The sequence below is a fragment of the Lichenostomus cassidix genome, chromosome 22 (assembly GCF_008360975.1).
Source record: "Lichenostomus cassidix isolate B80296 chromosome 22, HeHo_3.0, whole genome shotgun sequence".
NCBI classification, from domain to species: Eukaryota; Metazoa; Chordata; class Aves; order Passeriformes; family Meliphagidae; genus Lichenostomus; species Lichenostomus cassidix.
Window position 1 is genome coordinate 2,559,638 of NC_139502.1, and position 19,268 is coordinate 2,578,905.

The window sequence follows — 19,268 nt, forward strand, 5'->3', positions numbered from 1 at the left end:
CAAACCCTAGGGATGGACATTCCCTGCCCCAAACCCCAGAAATGGACATTCCCTGCCCCAAACCCCAGGGATGGACATTCCCTGCCCCAAACCCCAGAGATGGACATTCCCAGCCCCAAACCCCAGAGATGGACATTCCCTGCCCCAAACCCCAGAGATGGACATTCCCTGCCCCAAACCCCAGAGATGGACATTCCCAGCCCCAAACACTAGGGATGGACATTCCCTGCCCCAAACCCCAGAGATGGACATTCCCTGCCCCAAACCCCATTGATGGACATTCCCTACCCCAAACCCCAACCCAGAGATGGACATTCCCTGCCCCAAACCCCAGGGATGGACATTCCCAGCCCCAAACCCCAGAGATGGACATTCCCAGCCCCAAACCCCAGAGATGGACATTCCCAGCTCCAAACCCCAAGGACGGACATTGCCAGCCCCAAACTCCAGGGATGGACATTCCCTGCCCCAAACCCCAGAGATGGACATTCTCAAACCCCAGAGATGGACATTCCCTGCCCCAAACCCCAGAGATAGACATTCCCAGCCCCAAACCCCCATTCCCCTTTTGTTCCTGGATCCTCTCCTCCCTAGCCACTCCTCCAGGGATCTCCCTCTGCCCCATGTGTGTTCTGACAGATAATTAACCTTTCAGCAGCTTGATTAACCAGGAGCTGCTGCAGCCCTTCTTGATAAAGCAGCAACTTGCCTGGAAAACAGCACTTTTCTCTCATCCCAGCTTGATTTTTTGAAAAATTTAATCAGTGGGCACTGATTCTTCATCCTATAACCTTTGTTTGCATTGGTTCTGGGTGATGTGAAGGAAACACAACATCTGGCTGGTGGCTAGTGGCAAATGATCATTTTAAAAAGCTTTTTGTAAAAAGAAAATCACCTGTAAGTTGGGCAAAGCTGACACTATTTTCTCCCAACTGTGGAGATATTTTCCTGTTCCTATTTGCAATGTTTCAAGGGAAGTCTGCAGCTCTGGTGGTATTTTTTTTTTCTTTTCCTGCGATGGGGGACACTTGGAGATAAAAGAAAATTTCCCTCAATGCATGGATTGCATTGTGTTTCACTCTGAGGGGAAGAACAAAGAGATTTGGCTCGAGATGAAGTGGCACAAAATGAGTCAAATCTGCTTCTCTTTGGTCACACGAGCAGAGAAAAAGGTGTGATACACATTTGTGGCATTAGGCTCAGACAGGGAAATCAGGAATAGGATTTAGCCTAAAGATGCTTCTGTAAAGCATTTAATCACAGCAGCCTGGACAGCCTCGGGTGTCACCCAGTAGCTCCTGGTTTTTCTGTCTCTATTTTCCCTCAGTAAACACAGCAGGGTGGGACAACAGAGACTTTACAAGGCAGTTTGGACATAGATTTAATATAAATTTAATATAAATTTATGTCCAAACTGCTCTCCCAGCGGTCTGTGCTGAGCTTTAGCCTCTTGCAGAGTCCTGGGAGATGTTGAAATGCTCTGCCCTGTGCTGCCTGTGCCTCCCTGGGATTTTCCCTGCCCAGGCAGCAATCCCCACGTGTTTGTATTGCAAGAAGAATCTCTGTCACCTTCCCTGGGCTGCAGCTGCATTTATCCTCCCACCTCTGCCGCTCCAAGCATTGTTCCCAGAGGGATGTGGAGCTCCCTGGATTGGAGTAAAATCCTTTTTTTCTGTGCTTTCAAGCAGCTCCAGCCTCAGCAGCATCTCAGAGTCCATCAATGCCCTGAGCTTGCCGTGGGCTGCTCTTCCTGGCTGCTGCTGAAACAGAAAGGGAATTCAGAATGGGAATTTTCCACGAAGGTAATTACCTTCAGAAAGGGAACTTTCTGAGGATTTATAGGGAAAATCACGGATGTATTTTGATAGATTAGAAGCTGCCATGCCCCTGGGTTTGCTGAGGAAGGGGAGCTCTTCCAGAGGGCTGTTGTGCTTCTCTGTCTGTCCCAGCAGAGCAATCCAGGCTCTGCCCCACCTGAGGGGCTCTCCGGGGCTTTAAGGCTCCTGCAGCTGAGGCTCCTCTTTAGTGGCTTCTTCCTGCCTCCTTCAGGGTCTGCCTGACAAATCCCAGAACGGTTTGGGTGGGAAGGGACTTTAAATCCCATCCAGTGCCACCCCTGCCATGGCAGGGACATCTCCCACTGTCCCAGGCTGCTCCAACCTGGCCCTGGACACTTCCAAGGATGCAGGGGCAGCCACAGCTCCTTATTCTAGGATCAGCCGCCTGGGTTTGCTGGTGCAGAAATCCCCAGGAAAGCAGACAGGAAGGCACTGCCCTCCAGCTGCAGCCAGGCTGTCAGACCTGGGATTTCCAAACGGCAGGGATCCACCCGGGCTGGAGTGTGGGGCTGGATCCACCCAGGATGGAATGTGGGGCTGGATCCACTCGGGTTGGGATGTGGGGCTGTTGGGATCCTCCTGGGATGGAATGTGGGGCTGGATTCACCCAGGATGGAATGTGGGGCTGAATCCACCTGCGCTGGGATGTGGGGCTGTTGGGATCCACCCAGGGTGGAATGTGGGATTTTTGGGATCCATCTGGGCTGGAATATGGGGCTGTTGGGATCCACCCAGGCTGGAATATGGGGCTGTTGGGATCCACCCAGGCTGGAATGTGAGGCTGTTGGGATCCATCTGGGCTGGAATGTGGGGCTGAGTCCACTCAGGTTGGGATGTTGGGCTGGATCCACCTGGGCTGGAATGTGGGGCTGGATCTATCCAGGTTGGAATGTGGGGCTGTTGGGATCCACCCAGGATGGAATGTGGGGCTGGATCCCCCCAGGTTAGAATGTCAGGCTGTTGGGATCAACCCAGGCTGGAATGTGGGGCTGTTGGGATCTATCCAGGTTGGAATGTGGGGCTGTTGGGATCTATCCAGGTTGGAATGTGGGGCTGGGTCCCCCTGGGATGGAATGTGGGGCTGTTGGGATCCATCTGGGCTGGGATGTGGGGCTGTTGGGATCCACCCAGGCTGGAATGTGAGGCTGCTGGCAGCACTCACTGCTCCCTGAGCAGACTTGTGCCTGGGGCTGGGCTCCTCCTGAGTTTATCCATGCTTAGGTGTTGATGGAAGGATTATTTCGCTCAGGATCCAGAGGAATTATCTGCAGGGTTCAGAGCCTCCCCATCTCCTGAGCAGCTCAGAGCTCTGCTGGGTCTGTGAGCAGGGGAAGGAGGGCACAGTGACTCAGGCTGGGTGAATCGTTCTGGCAGAGCCTGACCCTGATGTATTCAGCTTTATCCAGGCATGGCTGAATGCAGTGGAACGGTCTGGAGTTCTGTGATGATCTTGGCCTGAATTACAGTGAGGGTTTTTCTAGTGGAAGGCTGATATTATCTTCTTTTCCTTTATCCAAGGTTTACTCCTCTCCTGCCTCCTGTTTTAAGGTTGGAGAGCTGTGCAGGTGCTGCTTTATCTTTCCCCCCAAAAAAAAAACCAAACAAAAAAAACTCCAAACAAAAAAAACCTGAAAAAAAATCCAAAAGAGCCCTCCAAAATGCAAAAAAACCCAAAACAAAAATACAAACAAACAAACCAACAACCCCCCCAAACAAACAAACAAAAAACCCAAAAACCCTGTATGTTTTCTGCACCCACAAAGATCCCAGGCTGTACCTTCAGCTGTTCACTGTGCAGTTCAGTAAAGAATGTCAAAATATCAACCCCCAGAGTGTTTGGAAATATGTTGTGAGGAGTGTAGAGGCCTTGGATGATTTCAGAGTTTACTTCAGATTTCTCTTTTTTTCCCCCTCCACTAGAAGTGAAAACATTTGCCACTAAGGTGGAAGAAACCCTTTTTTCCTCACAGAGAGACTCCTGCAGGAGCATCAGTTCCTTTTTCAGTCCTCAGATAAAGGAAGACACTTTTCTCCTCAGCTGTGAGGAGTAAAGAGCGAAGTGTGGCAGTTTGCTGCAGTTCCTCTTTCGGGGTGACTTCCCAGGGTTTCAGTGCCAGGAGAGAGGGGCAGCTGAGTTAAAAGGGAACAGGAGAGAAGGTGGGAAGCTTCAGCTGGATAAAGGAGGAGGAGAGACTTGGCATCTGCCAAAATCAGATCAGTGTGAGGAGAGAGCCAAGCAGGAAAGACCCCTGGAATCAGCAGAATTCCATAAACTGGAGCCAGTGATGATTTAGGGGATGAGTTTGGAGTTTTGGATAGAGGGACTGTCACCCCCAGTGCGGTGGGTTTGCTCTTCCCAAGGGGAATACAAACAATTCCAACCCAAGGGTGGATATCAGAGTGTGGCAGCACAGGGAGCTCAGCAGGGCTCAGGGCTTGGAGAAGATCTGTCCTCAGGCAGTGCAGATGAGCAATTTGGCACAGATTGTGGATCCCTGGCAGTGTCCAAGGCCAGGTTGGCCCACCCTGGGACAGTGTGAGGTGTCCCTGCCCACAGCAGGGGTGGCACTGGATGATTTTAAGTCTCCTTCCCACCCAAACCAAGCTGTGATTCTGTGATAATTTCACTCTCCAGCACAGTCCTGACTGGAGACTTGGGAGCAGCTTGGCAAGGGCCAAGTGGCAGCAAGGCCAAGTGTTTGTCCCCACAAAGGACAGGGACACAGCGTGGCCAGCAGCCACAGAACCCACCAGAGAGGCCCTGACTGTGCCCAGCAGCAGAAAGGAGAGGTTTGTGGTGCTGGGGAGGCTGGGAAGGAGCCTGGCTGTGGTAAGTGCATAACAACGATCAAAAGCTGAGCCCTTTTGGATAATTAATTAATTACTCCCATTTTATCAGGCAATGTATTAAGCAGGGTTCAGTGCACTAAAAACTCATTAGCTGGGGCAATCAGGGACAAGCACAAGGAGCACATGCAGTCTGATTTTCACCCTCACGTCCACACAAAACCCCTTTGAAGTCCCAAGGCACCTCAGCCTGGATCCTGCAGGACCAGCACAGCCCTCAGGACCCTGCCTTGGCTCTTTGTGGGACTTTGGCTCTGACATGGTGATGGTCACAAATAAAAGATGCTTTTAAAGTTGGGTTTTAAGAGTTTGGAGGCCTCACCACAGCCCCGTGAGGGAGCAGGGGTTGGAGAGAGCTCCAGGATGATCCCAGGGATGGAGCAGGAAAGGCTGGGAGGGAAGAAAAGTTGGGGATGTTCAGCTTGGAGAGGAGAAGCTTTGGGGTGACCTCACTGTGGTCTCAGAGTGCCTGAAGGAGCCAACAGGAGAGAGACAATTGGAGAGAGATTTTCCAAGAGCCTGGAATGACAGGACAAAAGGAAATGGATTCCCACTGCCAGAGGGCAGAGCTAGGTGGGATATTGGGAAGAAATTCTTCCCTGTGAGGGTGGGCAGAGCTGGGATGGAATTCCCAGAGGAGCTGTGGATCCCTGGCAGTGTCCAAGGCCAGGTTGGAGCACCCTGGAATGGTTGGAGATGTCCCTGCCCATGGCAGGGGGAACTGGATGATTTTAAGATCCTTTCCAACCCAAACCATTCCATGATTCCATGATGCAAATGGACAAGAGTCCATAGCCCTGGAATTAAGTGCTGCCACACCAAATTTGGGTTGGAGACTCTGACAGGGTTTGGTCAAGGGATAAAACCTGAGTGCAGCAACTCCCTAAAAAACAAACCCCAATCCCCATCCTCCCTGGGGCAGCACAGACCAAACAGGAACAGGATTTTGAATCCTCTTGAGAAACCTTTGGCTGGATTTTCAGGAACTGACTTGGCAGCCTGTTGTCAACCTTGGATATTTCATGGGATTTCATGGGATTTCATGGGATTTCATGGGATTTCATGGGATTTCATGGGATTTCATGGGATTTCATGGGATTTCATGGGATTTCATGGGATTGGGATCACTCCTGCTGGAAGTGATGACCTGCAGGGGTTTCAGGGTGCAGGGTGGCTCCATGGCTGCTCCCCATCACCATCAGTGCACAACCATTGATTAATGCAGTGCTGAAAGGAAATTTTGCTGTTCAGGGGGATGGATAGGGCCCAGGAACAAGGGTTGGAAATGGTCTCTATTTATAGGCCTCTCACCAAGATAGATGAACTATAGAATGAAACGTTTTCCCAGTGCCAGAGCTGAGTGTGAGAGCTGCTGACAGCCTGGAGCAGGGCATGGAGAGGCTGGAAAAAGGGTACAGCACTCATGAAGGAGGCAAAATCCACTGACAAATTGGCTGGGTCCCTTTTTTCCTTTCAGCTAGGAGTGACAAATGGTTTAATTTATATTACTTCCTGCATTAAACAACAGCGTGGCCAACTGCCTGGAGATCCATCTCTGGATGGATTTTCATGTGTTCTCTCCTGAGGATTTCCCGGTGAATTTTAGCTTTTGGTTCTAGTCTGTTAGGTCCCTGCAATGTGGCGTTTGCAAGAAGGGAGGATTACAGTGCAATTAAAATTCCTTGTCCTTTTTCTTTCTCCTTTCTGGCACTCCTGGGCGAGGAGTGGATTGTTGCTGTCTGGAAGATCCAATTAAGCTTCGACCCTGAAAGACTTCAAGGTTGGCTTTGCAGCTCCACATAGGTGGAGCAGGAGAGCTGCAGGACATCTCATTTATTTCCCATCCTTAAATACGTTTTTTTCACTCGATGTGACAATTAGAAATATCATAAACACGGGCAGGAATAACTCTTTGGTTTGCAGTGCTGAAAAATGCTGCCAGTGCTTTCCAAAAATGGGATTAACCAAACCTAACTTGCTCTCCACGCAGAAGAATGCAGAGACCTTTCTCAGTAAGTATTAACATTTTAGTGGGCTCTGATTCAACTCTCCCAGACAGTGCTGGAAATTTTAATCAGGTGGTATTTTTAACTACACAAAATAGCTAATTTCTAGGAACGGGAGGATAGTGAAGAAACTGGGAATGCTGCTTTGGTTGGATTTGGCTTCGTTTTCTTCTTTGGCTTTACCCACTGACACATCCAAGTTTTTTCTCCATGTGTCTGTTTGTCAAAAGCAGCCCCTGATGGATCTCTGGGTGTAATTTTGGTCTGTGTTGAACATCCTGAACCCACCCTGGGGTGACTCCCTGTGCCCAACAGGGACCTCTGTGACGTCTGCAGCCCTCAGATCTGACCATCTGAAAACCCTGCTGTTCCTGTCTGTAAAATGGTCACAAAGGGATTTCTCTCCTCCCTTGGCTTGTTCAGACTGAGGAGATTTGGGCTTTGGGGTGGAGGGAGCACAGTGATGCCCCAGTTTCAGTTCTGTCTCACCACCGAGGGCAGCAGAGTTGCTGCCAACTCCAGCCTGAGTGCTCTGAGACCTCCTTTGTGGCCAAATCGCTGCAGCAGTGCCTCCTGTGCTCCTGGTTTGGCTGCTTTTCACCTAGCTCTGCACAAGAATTCACAGCTGATGCACATCCGAGGGCGTTTCCCTCAGGTTTTGTATTTATTTGACTGATCCGTCCAAGCCCAGCTGTCTGGGAGAGGAAATCCCTCGGAAAGCAGGGAAAGCTGGGCAAATCCGAGGCGAAGGCAGATTTCGGGAGAGGCTTGGCGAGGGGTAACCAAGGCAACGAGGCCTCTTTAGAAAGCAGAGCTTGCTGCAGCCCCCCAGCTCGTGAGGAGAGCGGTCAGCATGGAAAATTAGGGAGGAAAGGTGAGAGATGTGAGGCAAACAAAAGCATCAGGCAGTGGTGCTGGGCGGGGGAATGACCAGGTGGGGATGGATGGTCACTGCTGGGCGTTCATTGCCTCAGAACTGCTGAAAGAAGCTGGTTCTGCTCACCCAGAAATGAAAACTGCAAGATTTTTGGCAGAAGTGGTCCCAGGCTGCTCTGCTTTCCCACTGTGAATCTGCGGCAGAACTCAGACGGCAACTGTTTATTAATAGAGGAGGGAAATGCAGCCCAGAGCCTGTGCTGAATGGGGAAATTCCTCTGGGTCTGATCTTAATCGCTCGATTTGACATGGGGATAAACGGCAGGGAGACCCGGGGAGTGGTTTTTAAGGCACTTTTGTGCTCCCATCATCTGTTAAAAGCCCCGGTGGTGAGCAGGTATTGTGGCTGCTTTAATTTACATTCCCACCGTGGTGTTCTTTGGCTGATCATCTCTTTCTTTGCGCTGAATATCCCTCAGCATCTCTGCTGGTCAGTGTTGAAATTGTGATTTTTAGGCTTTTAGGGGATGATCTGTGGAGCAGGGAGGATATGTAGGGGTGTGTGTGAACCAAACCATGGCTCTGGGGTTTTTTACAATTCCAGGGGGTTCTCTTTGTCCCAGCCAGCATCTCCCAGGGCTGGTTTGGTGTGGATTTGTGAGAGGTGGGCTGAGTTTCACCCCAGCACTTTTGAAAACTGAACCAGCACAACCAAATTCATTTCACACCAGCCTCTTCCAGGTGGGCTGAGCCAGAGACAGTCCAGCTCTGCAGGAGCCTCATGGGCAGGTTTGGAGCTGCTCCTGGACACCTGAGACCCCCTTGTCACCTCCTGGTCACCCCCTTGTCACCCCTGGTCACTCCCTGGTCATTCTGCTGCCCAGTGGGATCACAGCATAGCTCTCACCTGCTGGAGTTGGACAAATCCACAGCTGATAAACCACCTGGGAAAAGGCTTTATTTAGGGGAGGGTTCTGCAGCCACAGTGCTTCTTGTCACATAAAGCCAGCCTGATCTTTTTATGAAGAACCATTAAAAGCCAAGGGTGACTTTTTGGCTGCTTCAGCCCCTGGAGCAGTGAGGAGGTGGCTGGTTGTGCTTTGTCCTCAGCTGGGCCTAATTTCAGTGTGGATTAAACCAAAATCCAGTGATCTGCAGTGCAATTCTGCAGAATTCATTTCACACCAGTCCCTTTCAGGTGGGCTGAGCCAGACACTCTGCAGGAGTCTCAAGGCCAGGTGTGGAGCTGCTCCTGGACACCTGAGACCACCTGGTCACCTCCTGGTCACCCCTGGTCACTCTGCTGCCCAGTGGGATCACAGCAGAGCTTTCACCTGCTGGAGTTGAACAAATCCACAGCTGATGAACTGCCTGGGAAAAGGCTTTATTTAGGGGACAAGTGCTTCTTGTCACATAAAGCCAGCCTGATCTTTTTATTCTGCAACCAGGGGTGACTTTTTGGCTGCTTCAGCCCCTGGAGCATGAGGAGGTGCCTGGCTGTGCTTTGTCCTCAGCTGGGCCCGATTTCAGTGTGATTTAAACCAAAATTCTGTGCAATTCTGCAGAAGGGAGAGGCTTTAGGAGCTGCTGGGGCTCGCAGGAGCTCTGCCCTCTCTCAGCCTCATTCTGCTGCCATTGCTATAGTAACTTTCTGCCTCCTGGTTTTGTTCTGCTGGCGCTGGGGAAAGCTCCGTGCAGCCCCAGCTGATGCCCTGCTGTTCCAAACATCCTCACGGCTTGCCTTTCCTCTTTAACCCCTGCGAGCCCGGGGCTGCCTTTGTGAGCTGGGCTGGCTGCCTTTGTGTGCTCTGCGAGGAGCCATATGGCTGTGGAGCACAAAGAGGGGATTTTGGGGGTTTGGTGCAGTGGGATCTTCGCAGGAGGGAGTGCTGGTGGGCATTTCGGGGAGGTGGAGGTGATGCTTTAGGATTTTAGCTGCTGTGTTTTTGGTGTGTCTGTGATTTTAGTGTGTAACTGGACTCCTTGTAGGGTGCTGAGCTCCTTTTCTCAGCATTTTTAGACAAAACAACTCCTCTCTAAGCTCAAAACTCAAGGATACTTTATTGTCTCAGAGCCCCAAAACACGTAAAATCAGTGAATGAACTGGGGGAGCAAACTTGGAGTAATTGACTTCATTAGCTGAAGCTGTAATTGGAGGATTAAAGCTCAATATGCAAATGGACAGAACTTATAAAGTATGAAAAACCTGTGACTTTGTGTCCATGTTGGGTGTAGCCCTGGGTGAGCTGTGAGTGCCCTGAATGCACCTGAAGCCCTTCAATAAATTTAATTGCATTTTATTCTCTCAACTTTGTCTAACCTCTGTTTCAGCCAAGCCCCTCAAGGCCTTAGCAGCTCAGGGTGTGTTTGCAGGATGAACCAGGGCCGGTGGGGTCAGCAGCTCCCCGAGCTCTGCAGGCTGAATTTGTTCTCCTTTATCACGGTCCAGGCATTCCCTCTGCTCACACAAAGCAGCTCTTTTCCTTCTGCCAGCACTGCTCTCCCTCTGGGAGCTGCTGCTGCCATGGAAAACATGGGAGAGCAGGGATGGATCTGAGCTGGAAGCTCAGGGTTGATGTTATCTGAGATATTTGAGTCCTGTCCATGGGTCACACTGAAGGGATGAGGCTTGTTCAGGCTGAAGGAGGAGAAACTCCCCCAGAAGTGGGGAAGGAGCTCAGTTGATGGTGTTTCAGATAATTCTGTTGGTGCTAAGTTGTGTTCATTTTCTTATTAGCAAACAACTGTTTGCTTTAACACTAATATTTCTCAAACCTGATGTTTGAGATGCTGATGTATTGGTGCAGTAGACATATTAAGTAATTTCATTCTGTTGTTGTGTGTTTATGTCTTTAATCCCCACATCAAATTTTCTACCCACTAAAGAATTAATGGGTTAAAAACCCAAAGTATCGATTTCTTCACATTATACAAATATTTATAAAATACTTATTCAAATATCTTTGCAGGTAATTAAGTGATTCTTAAACTGCAGCTCTTCATCTTGAAGTCAGAACTTCCTCTGCAAAAATTTCCTTTGATCCTACAAAAGTGTAACTCCACCTGCTTGGCCCCCAGAGGAGATGTTCCTTACCAGATGGAAATTTTACATTTTGATTGACTCAGGTTTATTTAAGGAATTGTTTCGTGTTGGCCTCAGATCTTTAAACAAAATCCCAGCACACCAAAGGCTGTTTTGCACAGAATGGAAGAAATTCTGAACCTCCTGGTGCTGCTGTTCTACAAAAGTTAATACTGCCCTGTGCTTTCATTCCAACAGGGTTTTTGGGGATTTTAAACAAAAAAATTCTATGTGAAAAGCACATATTGGAGGGAATGCAACTTGTACTCTTTTTGCAACATCAGCACCAAGTTTTTGGGATGCTAAAGCTGCACTCTGGGTGTTCCCATCCTCCCTTGAACCATTCCAAACTCAGGAATAATGAGATCACAGGTTGGTCAGGAATGTCTTCTGCGAGGCTGTGGAGAGGAAAAGCAGAGCCCAGGCAGGAGTTAACTCTCTGGGCGATCTGGGAGGCACACAGATTTATGAAATGAAAGCTTGTAATGCACTTTAATAAGATTAGATTTATTTAATAAGTGCAACATGAGGACATTGGCTCATGGCAGCAGCAGCCGCAACGCCCCAGACTGATGGGTTCTGCACAGAGAGATCTGAGCTCTCAGAGCTGCTCCTCTTCTCATCCCTTTTCCTATTCCTGATGCTATTCCTGCCTGGAGAGCAGGGCTGGGAGGTGTGAGGACAGAGCAGGGCTGGAGGAAGATCCCCTGGCTGCACACAGGCCTGCTGTCCTGCTCTGTCCCAGGCTGCCGCCGTGGCTGGAGGTGAATTTGAATTTCTATGCCTCATTTCCCGTGTGTACAGCCAGGCCAAGAATGCTGCCTTTGTCCGTGGGGCTGTTGGAAGTGTAATGAGAGGAGATTTGCAGAAATGACAAATGGTTTTGGGGGCTGAGGAGGAGCCTGAGCTCTCCTGCTGGGCAGAGAGTCCTGCTCGGGTTTTCAGGCTGGGGCAGCAAAATGAGGAATCTGAGCAGTGTAGGGACAGCCCAGGTCGTGCTGCTGCTTGAAATGGGAACTTGGAGCTTCTTCTGAGCTTTAAATTAAAATTATGTGGCACCAAGTGTCTTTCCAGCCTGCACTTGGCTCTCCCAGGCATCACACGTGGAGGGGAGAGAAACCTTTGTGAAAACAAGAGACGATTTTATTTCATTTCTCTTTTGGTTTGATGGCTTGGTTTGGGTTTTTGGCTTTGAAATTTCCAGCATGGAATTTTTGTTTAACTGCTCATCCTCCCTGTTCTTTGTTATTGCATTGAACCAAATCCCAGTTCCCTTGAAATAATGGTCATCAGGAAAACCTTTCCCTGAGACCTTTGGGAAAAGCTGCTGTTTCTGTGTGTGTTTATTTGTTGTGCAGCTCATGGCCTGCTGCAATAATCATGTGAGGCCTAGATGAAGCTTTTTTCTATTTTGTTGACTTGGAAGTATTGCACTGCTTGGAAATCTGGGGGTTTTTTTTGTGGTTATTCCCCATTTTTTTCCAGTTGGAGATATATATGTATATATATAATATCCACTGGATTTCCAGTGCAGCAATTCTTTCTCCTCTGTTCTTGTCTCTGGCTGACATTTTTAGAGCTGTTTTCAGAGCCTACCTGTGCAGACAGCACCCTGGGTTTAAAATAGGCTCTAAAGCCATCCCCAAACACGAGGTGAAGCTGCTTAGTGCAGCTTAAGGGTTTTTGTGCAGCAAACTGGCAGAGATTCCAGCAGTGGAGCTCACAGAGCCAGCAGCACCTTCTGAACTCACCTGGGCGTTTCCATCCTCCATCCCTCCCTCCCTGGAGCCTGGGATGGGAAAAAACCTCTTATTTTTTAACTTTTCTGAGCTCAGGTATCCACAGTGAATCCGTGGTGAGGGAGAGGGGAAGGATTTCCGTGCTGTGTGAATGTGTGAGGAATATTCTCAGCTCTGATCCAAGTGTGGATCCTGTTGTTACCTCTAGGTGCTCCAGACTGACTCCAGCGCCCAGGGAAACCTTCCCTGGATATTCCCAGGATATAATTTTGTTACATCCAAGTATTTTCATTTCAATAAAAGGGGAGGCAGTTTCCCTGAGAGGGAAATACTGTCAGAACTGCCAGGGAAGAGCAGGGATGGGAAAGGGCAATTCCAGGGCAGCTGAAAGGGAAGGTGAAGCTGGAATTGAAGCTGGAATTGAAGCTGGAATTGAAGCTGGAATTGAAGGAGAAGATGGACTTCATTTCAGTGCAATCACAGCACATTAATCCAAGCAGAAATTGTTTATCATGAGCCTGGGCTCCTTCTCATGTTGAATGTAGAGCTGATTTTTATTTTCAGTGCTGCTGTATCTCAGAGGAACCCAGGGAGCTCAGAGCCGAGCAGGTGAATTCCTCACAGGCCAAGCTCTGCTTTGTCATTTTTGTCATCATTATTTATTCCCAGAGCACTGTGGAGCCACAGGGATCACAGCTCTGGAATGCCTGCAGTGGGGAGATCTTCTCAGGGGAGGTGGGAGCAGTCAAGAGATCCCAGTGACAGGACATGAAGTGATACTCACTCCTTCCTCTTTGCTTTTCCAGAGCTCCTTTTCTGAGAAGGTCAGATTTTAAACCACATTCCAATGGTTAATTTTGCCATTATCCATTCTGGTTCCTTTTGGGATGATGCTGGCAGAATTTTAGCTAATTCCAGTTCCCAAATCAATGGGTGTTTCCTGCCCAGTCCCAGGGTGTGAGGAGTGCTGAGCCAGGAGCTGTCACACTCGGAGAGAAATGTAAATATTTAATGCTGCCTGGCTGTGGTGAGACGGGTGAGGTCTCCTAATGACTGTGGCTGGGAGAAGCATCTCTGTCAGCAGCTCGAATTCAGCTCTGCTGAGGCTCCCAAATGGCACAGGACAGCCACAGACCTCGAGGAAATCAACAGTTTTGGGAATTCCAAATGTCACAGGACACCCACAGACCTCGAGGAAATCGACAATTTTGGGAATTCCAAATGTCACAGGACACCCACAGACCTCGAGGAAATCGACAATTTTGGGAATTCCAAATGTCACAGGACACCCACAGACCTCGAGGAAATCGACAATTTTGGGAATTCTGTGCTAAATACGGAACATTTCTGAGAGATTGCTGTTGTTTCTGCTCATGATCATCCTGGGAATAGCTGAGAAAAATCTGGTTTAGGGCAGGCTGGTGCCCTTCACACACTGAATTAGGAAGGAGAGATTTTGGTGGCAGTGAGGATCTCTGCTCCCTCTGGAATTCACTGGGAATTTTGGGCTTCATTGCCATTTGCGCCTTTGGAAAATCCTCTGTTAATTGACTCAATATTTGTACTGTTGGGTGGCACAATGTGGCTTTCAAACCATCTGTTTTCACAGACTGAAACCCACTGGCAACGAAATTTGAGTGGCAGAAATTCGCCAGGGCTACTTCATCTTCGCTGAGGTTGCTGAGGACAAAACCATCCAGGAAAAGTGAGGCACAGGATAAACAGAAATAAAAAGAACCGTGGTGGGGAAAAAAAAAAAAAAGAGCTTTGTCTCAGCATCTGAATGGACTTTATTCATTTATCAAAAGACTTTCTGCTGGTCTTTAATGTTCCTGAAATAATGTGTCTGGGCTTTGAGTGCTCACCGCCAAGAAAAGCTGTCAGCCACTCCAGCAATTATCATATCCCACGGGGAAGCTGCTTAATGATTCCTCCGTGGACTACTTGGTCTTTCAGTCCTCGTGCTCTGCCAGAGCAATTTCCAGCCCAATGGATTTTAGGATTCGGTTGGATCCTGAAGGAATATTCTGGAAGTGGCAGTTAGTCTGTGCCGCCTCTCCATCCTGCGCCTTGGAAAATTCCAATTCCAAATTCCAAATTCCAATTCCAAATTCCAGTTCGGGATGCAGGGAGAAGCAATGGGTCAGGCAAGACCCAGAGAGAGAGGGAAAGTGGCTTTCCCAGCTTCTGGCCAGGCAGGGAAATTCAGATTATTGCAGTGCAACAAATTGATATTTTTAAGGTCTGTGTAATTTTGCAAGCAGTGCTGGTTATCCCAGACCTTTGCTCTGAGCATCCCTAAAATCTGGTTGTTGGTTTAAATTCGAGCTTTGTTCAGGTTCTCTTTGAAAATCAGAGTGTTTGAGGCTGGAAGGGACCTTAAGGATTATCCCCAAACAGGGATCCAGGCTGGAGATCTCCAAGCCACCCCTAAATTAGAATACTGACTCCTGCCAGGCTCTGTCTTTGCTCATTTTCACTGGAGAATTGGCTGTGTGGAGTTCTGCTTCTGCAAACACCCAAATTTCCCTGGGATCCTGCCTTGCATGATAAATCTTGCACCCACTGGCAGTATTAATAATGAATTGTTTGCAGTAGGGAGAGCCCCAGATTTGGGAGTAGTTGGTGTCATTTAGTTCAATAATGGCGATTTAATGGAGGGATATACTGCTGTCATTTCTGTCTGTGTTGTTAATTGTTAAATAATGAAGAAAATTCCGTATTTGCAGCAATTATCTCACCTAAGGATGGAAGGCAAATAAATCAACATCGAGCTTATATTGCTCTGCTTCTAATTCAAATCAAGTTTGATTGTTCAGCCTTGGAAGTAACTTTGGGAATGAAATGGAATAAAGCAGCTTTAGACATTTCATGGGTGAGGAGTGGAATCAGAGAATGGTTTGGGTGGGAAGGGACCTTAAATCCCATCCAGTGCCACCCCTGCCTTGGACACTCCAGGGATCCAGCGGCAGCCACAGCTCCTCTGGGAATTCCATCCCAGCTCTCCCCACCCTCCCAGGGAGGAATTTTTTCCCCAATATCCAATCTAAACCAACTCTCTGTACATTTGAAGCCATTCCCCTTGGCCAGGCCTTTGTAAAATAACCAGGGATGTCTCAGCTGGATGGAATAAGAGATCAGAAGTCCCTGATCACCCCTGGTGTGACATAGGGATCAGTCCTGTGCTCCTGAGGTTCTCCAGCCTCATTCCAGGGCTCTGTCCATGAAAAGAGTCTCTGTCCACGAAAAGAGAGAAAAGAGACCCAATTTTCCCCTTGTTTGACGAGGAGCCAACTCACTGCCCATCTCTGTGCTCACATTGCTTTCCTATCAGTGTAAAATTCTTTTATTCAGAAATCTGTGCACTCCAGGCTCTCGGTGCCATCCTTCCCCTTGTCCCTGCCAAGGGATTCTCTCCTCTCCTGGGCTGCTGAGTGCTCAAGGCAGGTAGTACTTCTGGCACTGAAGGACTTTTGTGCAAGAGCATAAAAGAATCTCAAATTAGGCCAGTTCTGCCACTCTCCTCTGCAGTTCCAGGCAAGCTCTCTATTCATCACTTCACTTTTCTGGGGTTTATTCCTGCTGGAAGTCACTTGCTCTGAGGTGTCCAGAGCTTTAGGATGATAAAAACTGATGATGTGTTTCTCTTCAGTTTCCCTCTGCTGTTCCTTTTATCAATTTATACCATCCACATGCCATATTATGAATTTAACCCATTTTCACGTGTTGCTAAGTGGTTTATCTGCAAATAAATGCTCAGGTTGTCCTGCTCTGCTCACCCCTGTCACTGCTATTGCAAGAACTAATTAATGCTCATTACAGGAGCAGAATATGAAGCTGCTGCATGGAGACTGGAGCTGCCAGTGTTATTCCAGCTGATCCATTTCTCAGGTTGTGTTTAGGTTTCTCCAGTGTTTCCCCACCTTTGTAGGGCCAAGTTTGAGCAGTTTTCTCAGGAATTTTGATATTGGTGCTGGGTTTATGAAATTCAGGTGAGGATCAGTGTCATTCCCTGAGTAATTTGTGTGGTTCTCAGTGAAAATAGACACCCTATGGGAATATCCAACACATGGATTATCAGCTCCCAGTGATTTTTCAGGAATACTTGGTTATTCCCATGCTTAGAGCACAGGCATATCCAGTTGCTGGTTTAAAGTTACCACTCAGGAATTGTTCAGTGTAATACAGCTAAACTCAAACTGAAATATAAATTCCATCACCCCATATTCTCTTTATGATTACAAAGTTGATGGGAATCTGATACACCTGACTGGGAATTCTGGAATCTGTACAAGGTTTTGTGTCAGGCACTGTAGAGGCTCAGTGGGACTCCTGTGGGCAATGATTCCTGTCTGGTCCTGAAGTCAGGGTGATTTTGGGGGTCTGAGTTCTCACTGCACTGCCTGGTGCAGCTTTACTCATGATCAGAGTCTTGCTGGAGGAAGAAATATTTGACGAATAAAGCTGTGGAATCACTCAGGTATATTTAAATGTTTCAGTTCCAGTGAAATAGAATAAATAGAATTTGCTACAGCTGCGAGTTCTGCAAGATCTGACACACAATTTTCATAGGTGGAGTTAAAAACTTTTTAAAATTGCCTCCTTTCCTTTCAGTGTCCACGAAAGGACCATAAAACCAGAAAGTGTGTTATGCAGATACTCTGAAATACCCGAAAAGGAGAATACAGTCCAAGGAGGATGTCTTTCCACAGTTCAGTCTCTTTTGGAGTGCCTGAACTTCTTTTTGGCTGATTGAAATCATCTTTGATTCAATATGTGAGACCAGCCAGAGCCTCAGCAGATCAGCAGACACAGCTGAGGTCTTTGACAGACTTCCCACGAGCCTGGCTGGAAATACAAACCCAAAATACCTGAGATTCTGCTGAGTGTGTCCTCAGTGTGAGCAGAAAGGAGCAGCACTTGGAGCAGGAGGTTCAGTGTGTGGCTGAGGGGTTATTGTGAGAGAGGCAGATCCGTGCAGCAGGACAGCTCAGCCTTTGGCAATGACCTTTAGCAGCTCCGAGACGTTTAGGAGTTCAGGATTTCACTCCTGTCTGCATCCCTCCGGCTTTCCTGGCACATCCTCCCCATCCCTGCACAAATCCCGCGGCCATCTGAGCATCTCCCCGGGCCGTGCCGAGGGATGGAGGAGCTGAATTCCAGGCTGCCTCCCTCCCTCCCAGCAGACTGCAGAACGTGTCAGCACAACCCCTGCGAGGCTTTCCTCCTGCCGGAGCCTCCCCGGCGCTCCTGCTGTGGCCATTAATATTTATAAATGCTCCATCGAGCAGCGCTGCTGTGTACCTGAGAGCCCAGCTGGGCTCCGAGCCCCAGCCACGCACCTGAGCTCAGCCCGGCTGGATCCTCGGGGATGGGGAAGGAGGTGGGGCTGCTTCCTCCTGCCTCTGGATTCCTCCCTCCTTCATTAGTTACCAGAGCACATCAGCCTCAGCCTTCAGGGCCAAGCTGCAGGCTTATTATTATTTTTTTTTTCTTTTTTCTTTTTTAGTCTGGAGTCTTTTATCACTGTGCTGTGCATTTATTACAGGGCTTCGCTCAGCTGTGACCTTGGCTTTGGTGGTTTTTCCACCTTTTGGTGCAAACGCCTTGAGTTGGGTGTGGTTTGCAGGCAGAGAGCTCCGGGATTATTATTATTTTTTAAAAACACCTCGATTTATTGCTTTTAGTGCAGTTTTTTTTCTTTTTTTTTTTCAGTCTTGCCAAGGTGCTCGGTAGCCATTTGGACACAGATGCCTCTCAATTAACAATTAATGTATGCATGTGCAAAGACGCCTGGCAATGAATAATGCATGGCGATCGCCAGCCTGGCCATTGGGTTTGGCCAGCACGGGCATTGCATGTGGATTATCCTGACGGCCTCAGAGCACACGTGAAGAACGAGTTCCCAGGTGGGGACAGCCACGCTGGGCCCATTGTGTGCTGCACTCGTCACCTCTGTGACCAGCCTGGCTCTGCTCTCTGTCCCCAGGGACCCCCAGGGTCCAGTGGGGACAACCCTGGGGAATGACCGCAGCCCTCCCTGCGCCCCGGAGGGGCTGGTTTGGGTACAAACCCCGGGGGATGAATCCCACAGGGTCCTGGTCACCCGGAGCAGGCGCTGGGCAGCGAGAGCCCGGCCGCGCTGACCCTCCGCTCCGGCCGCGTGGTGCTGAAGGGACAGCGCCGGGGGCCGGGCAGGGACCAGCCGGGGGCCTCGTCTGTCCCTTGTCCCCATATCCCCATTGCCTCCCATCTCCCCTTTGCCTTCCATCTCCCCTTTGCCTACCATCTCCCCTTTCCTCCCCATTCTTCCTTAGTCACCATCTCCCCTTTCCCCATCTCCCCCTGCCCATCTCCCTCTGCCCATCTCCCCTCTGCCCATCTCCCCTTTTCCCATCTCCTCCAGCCCATCTCCCCTTTCCCCATCTCCCCTTTTCCCATCTCCCCTTTCCCCATCTCCCCCCAGCCCATCTCCCCTTTCCCCATCTCCCCTTTCCCCATCTCCCCCTGCCCATCTCCCCTTTCCCCATCTCCCCCAGCCCATCTCCCCAGCCCATCTCCCCTTTCCCCATCTCCTCCAGCCCATCTCCCCTTTCCCCATCTCCCCTCTGCCCATCTCCCCTTTCCTCATCTCCCCCTGCCCATCTCCCCTTTCCCCATCTCCCCTCTGCCCATCTCCCCACCCGCCGCCTCTCCTCGCCCGGTGGCAGGGTCGCTGTCACGGCGGGCAGGAGCGCACGGGGCTGCTCTGTCTCCTCCTCTAGGAACCTTCCCCGAGCCGGAGCCGCCTCTGGCTGCCTCCCCTGCTCCCCCGCAGGGAGGCACCGGGGTCTCCTGGCACTGCAGAGGCTTCATTGACTCGCAAGGTCACTAATTTCGG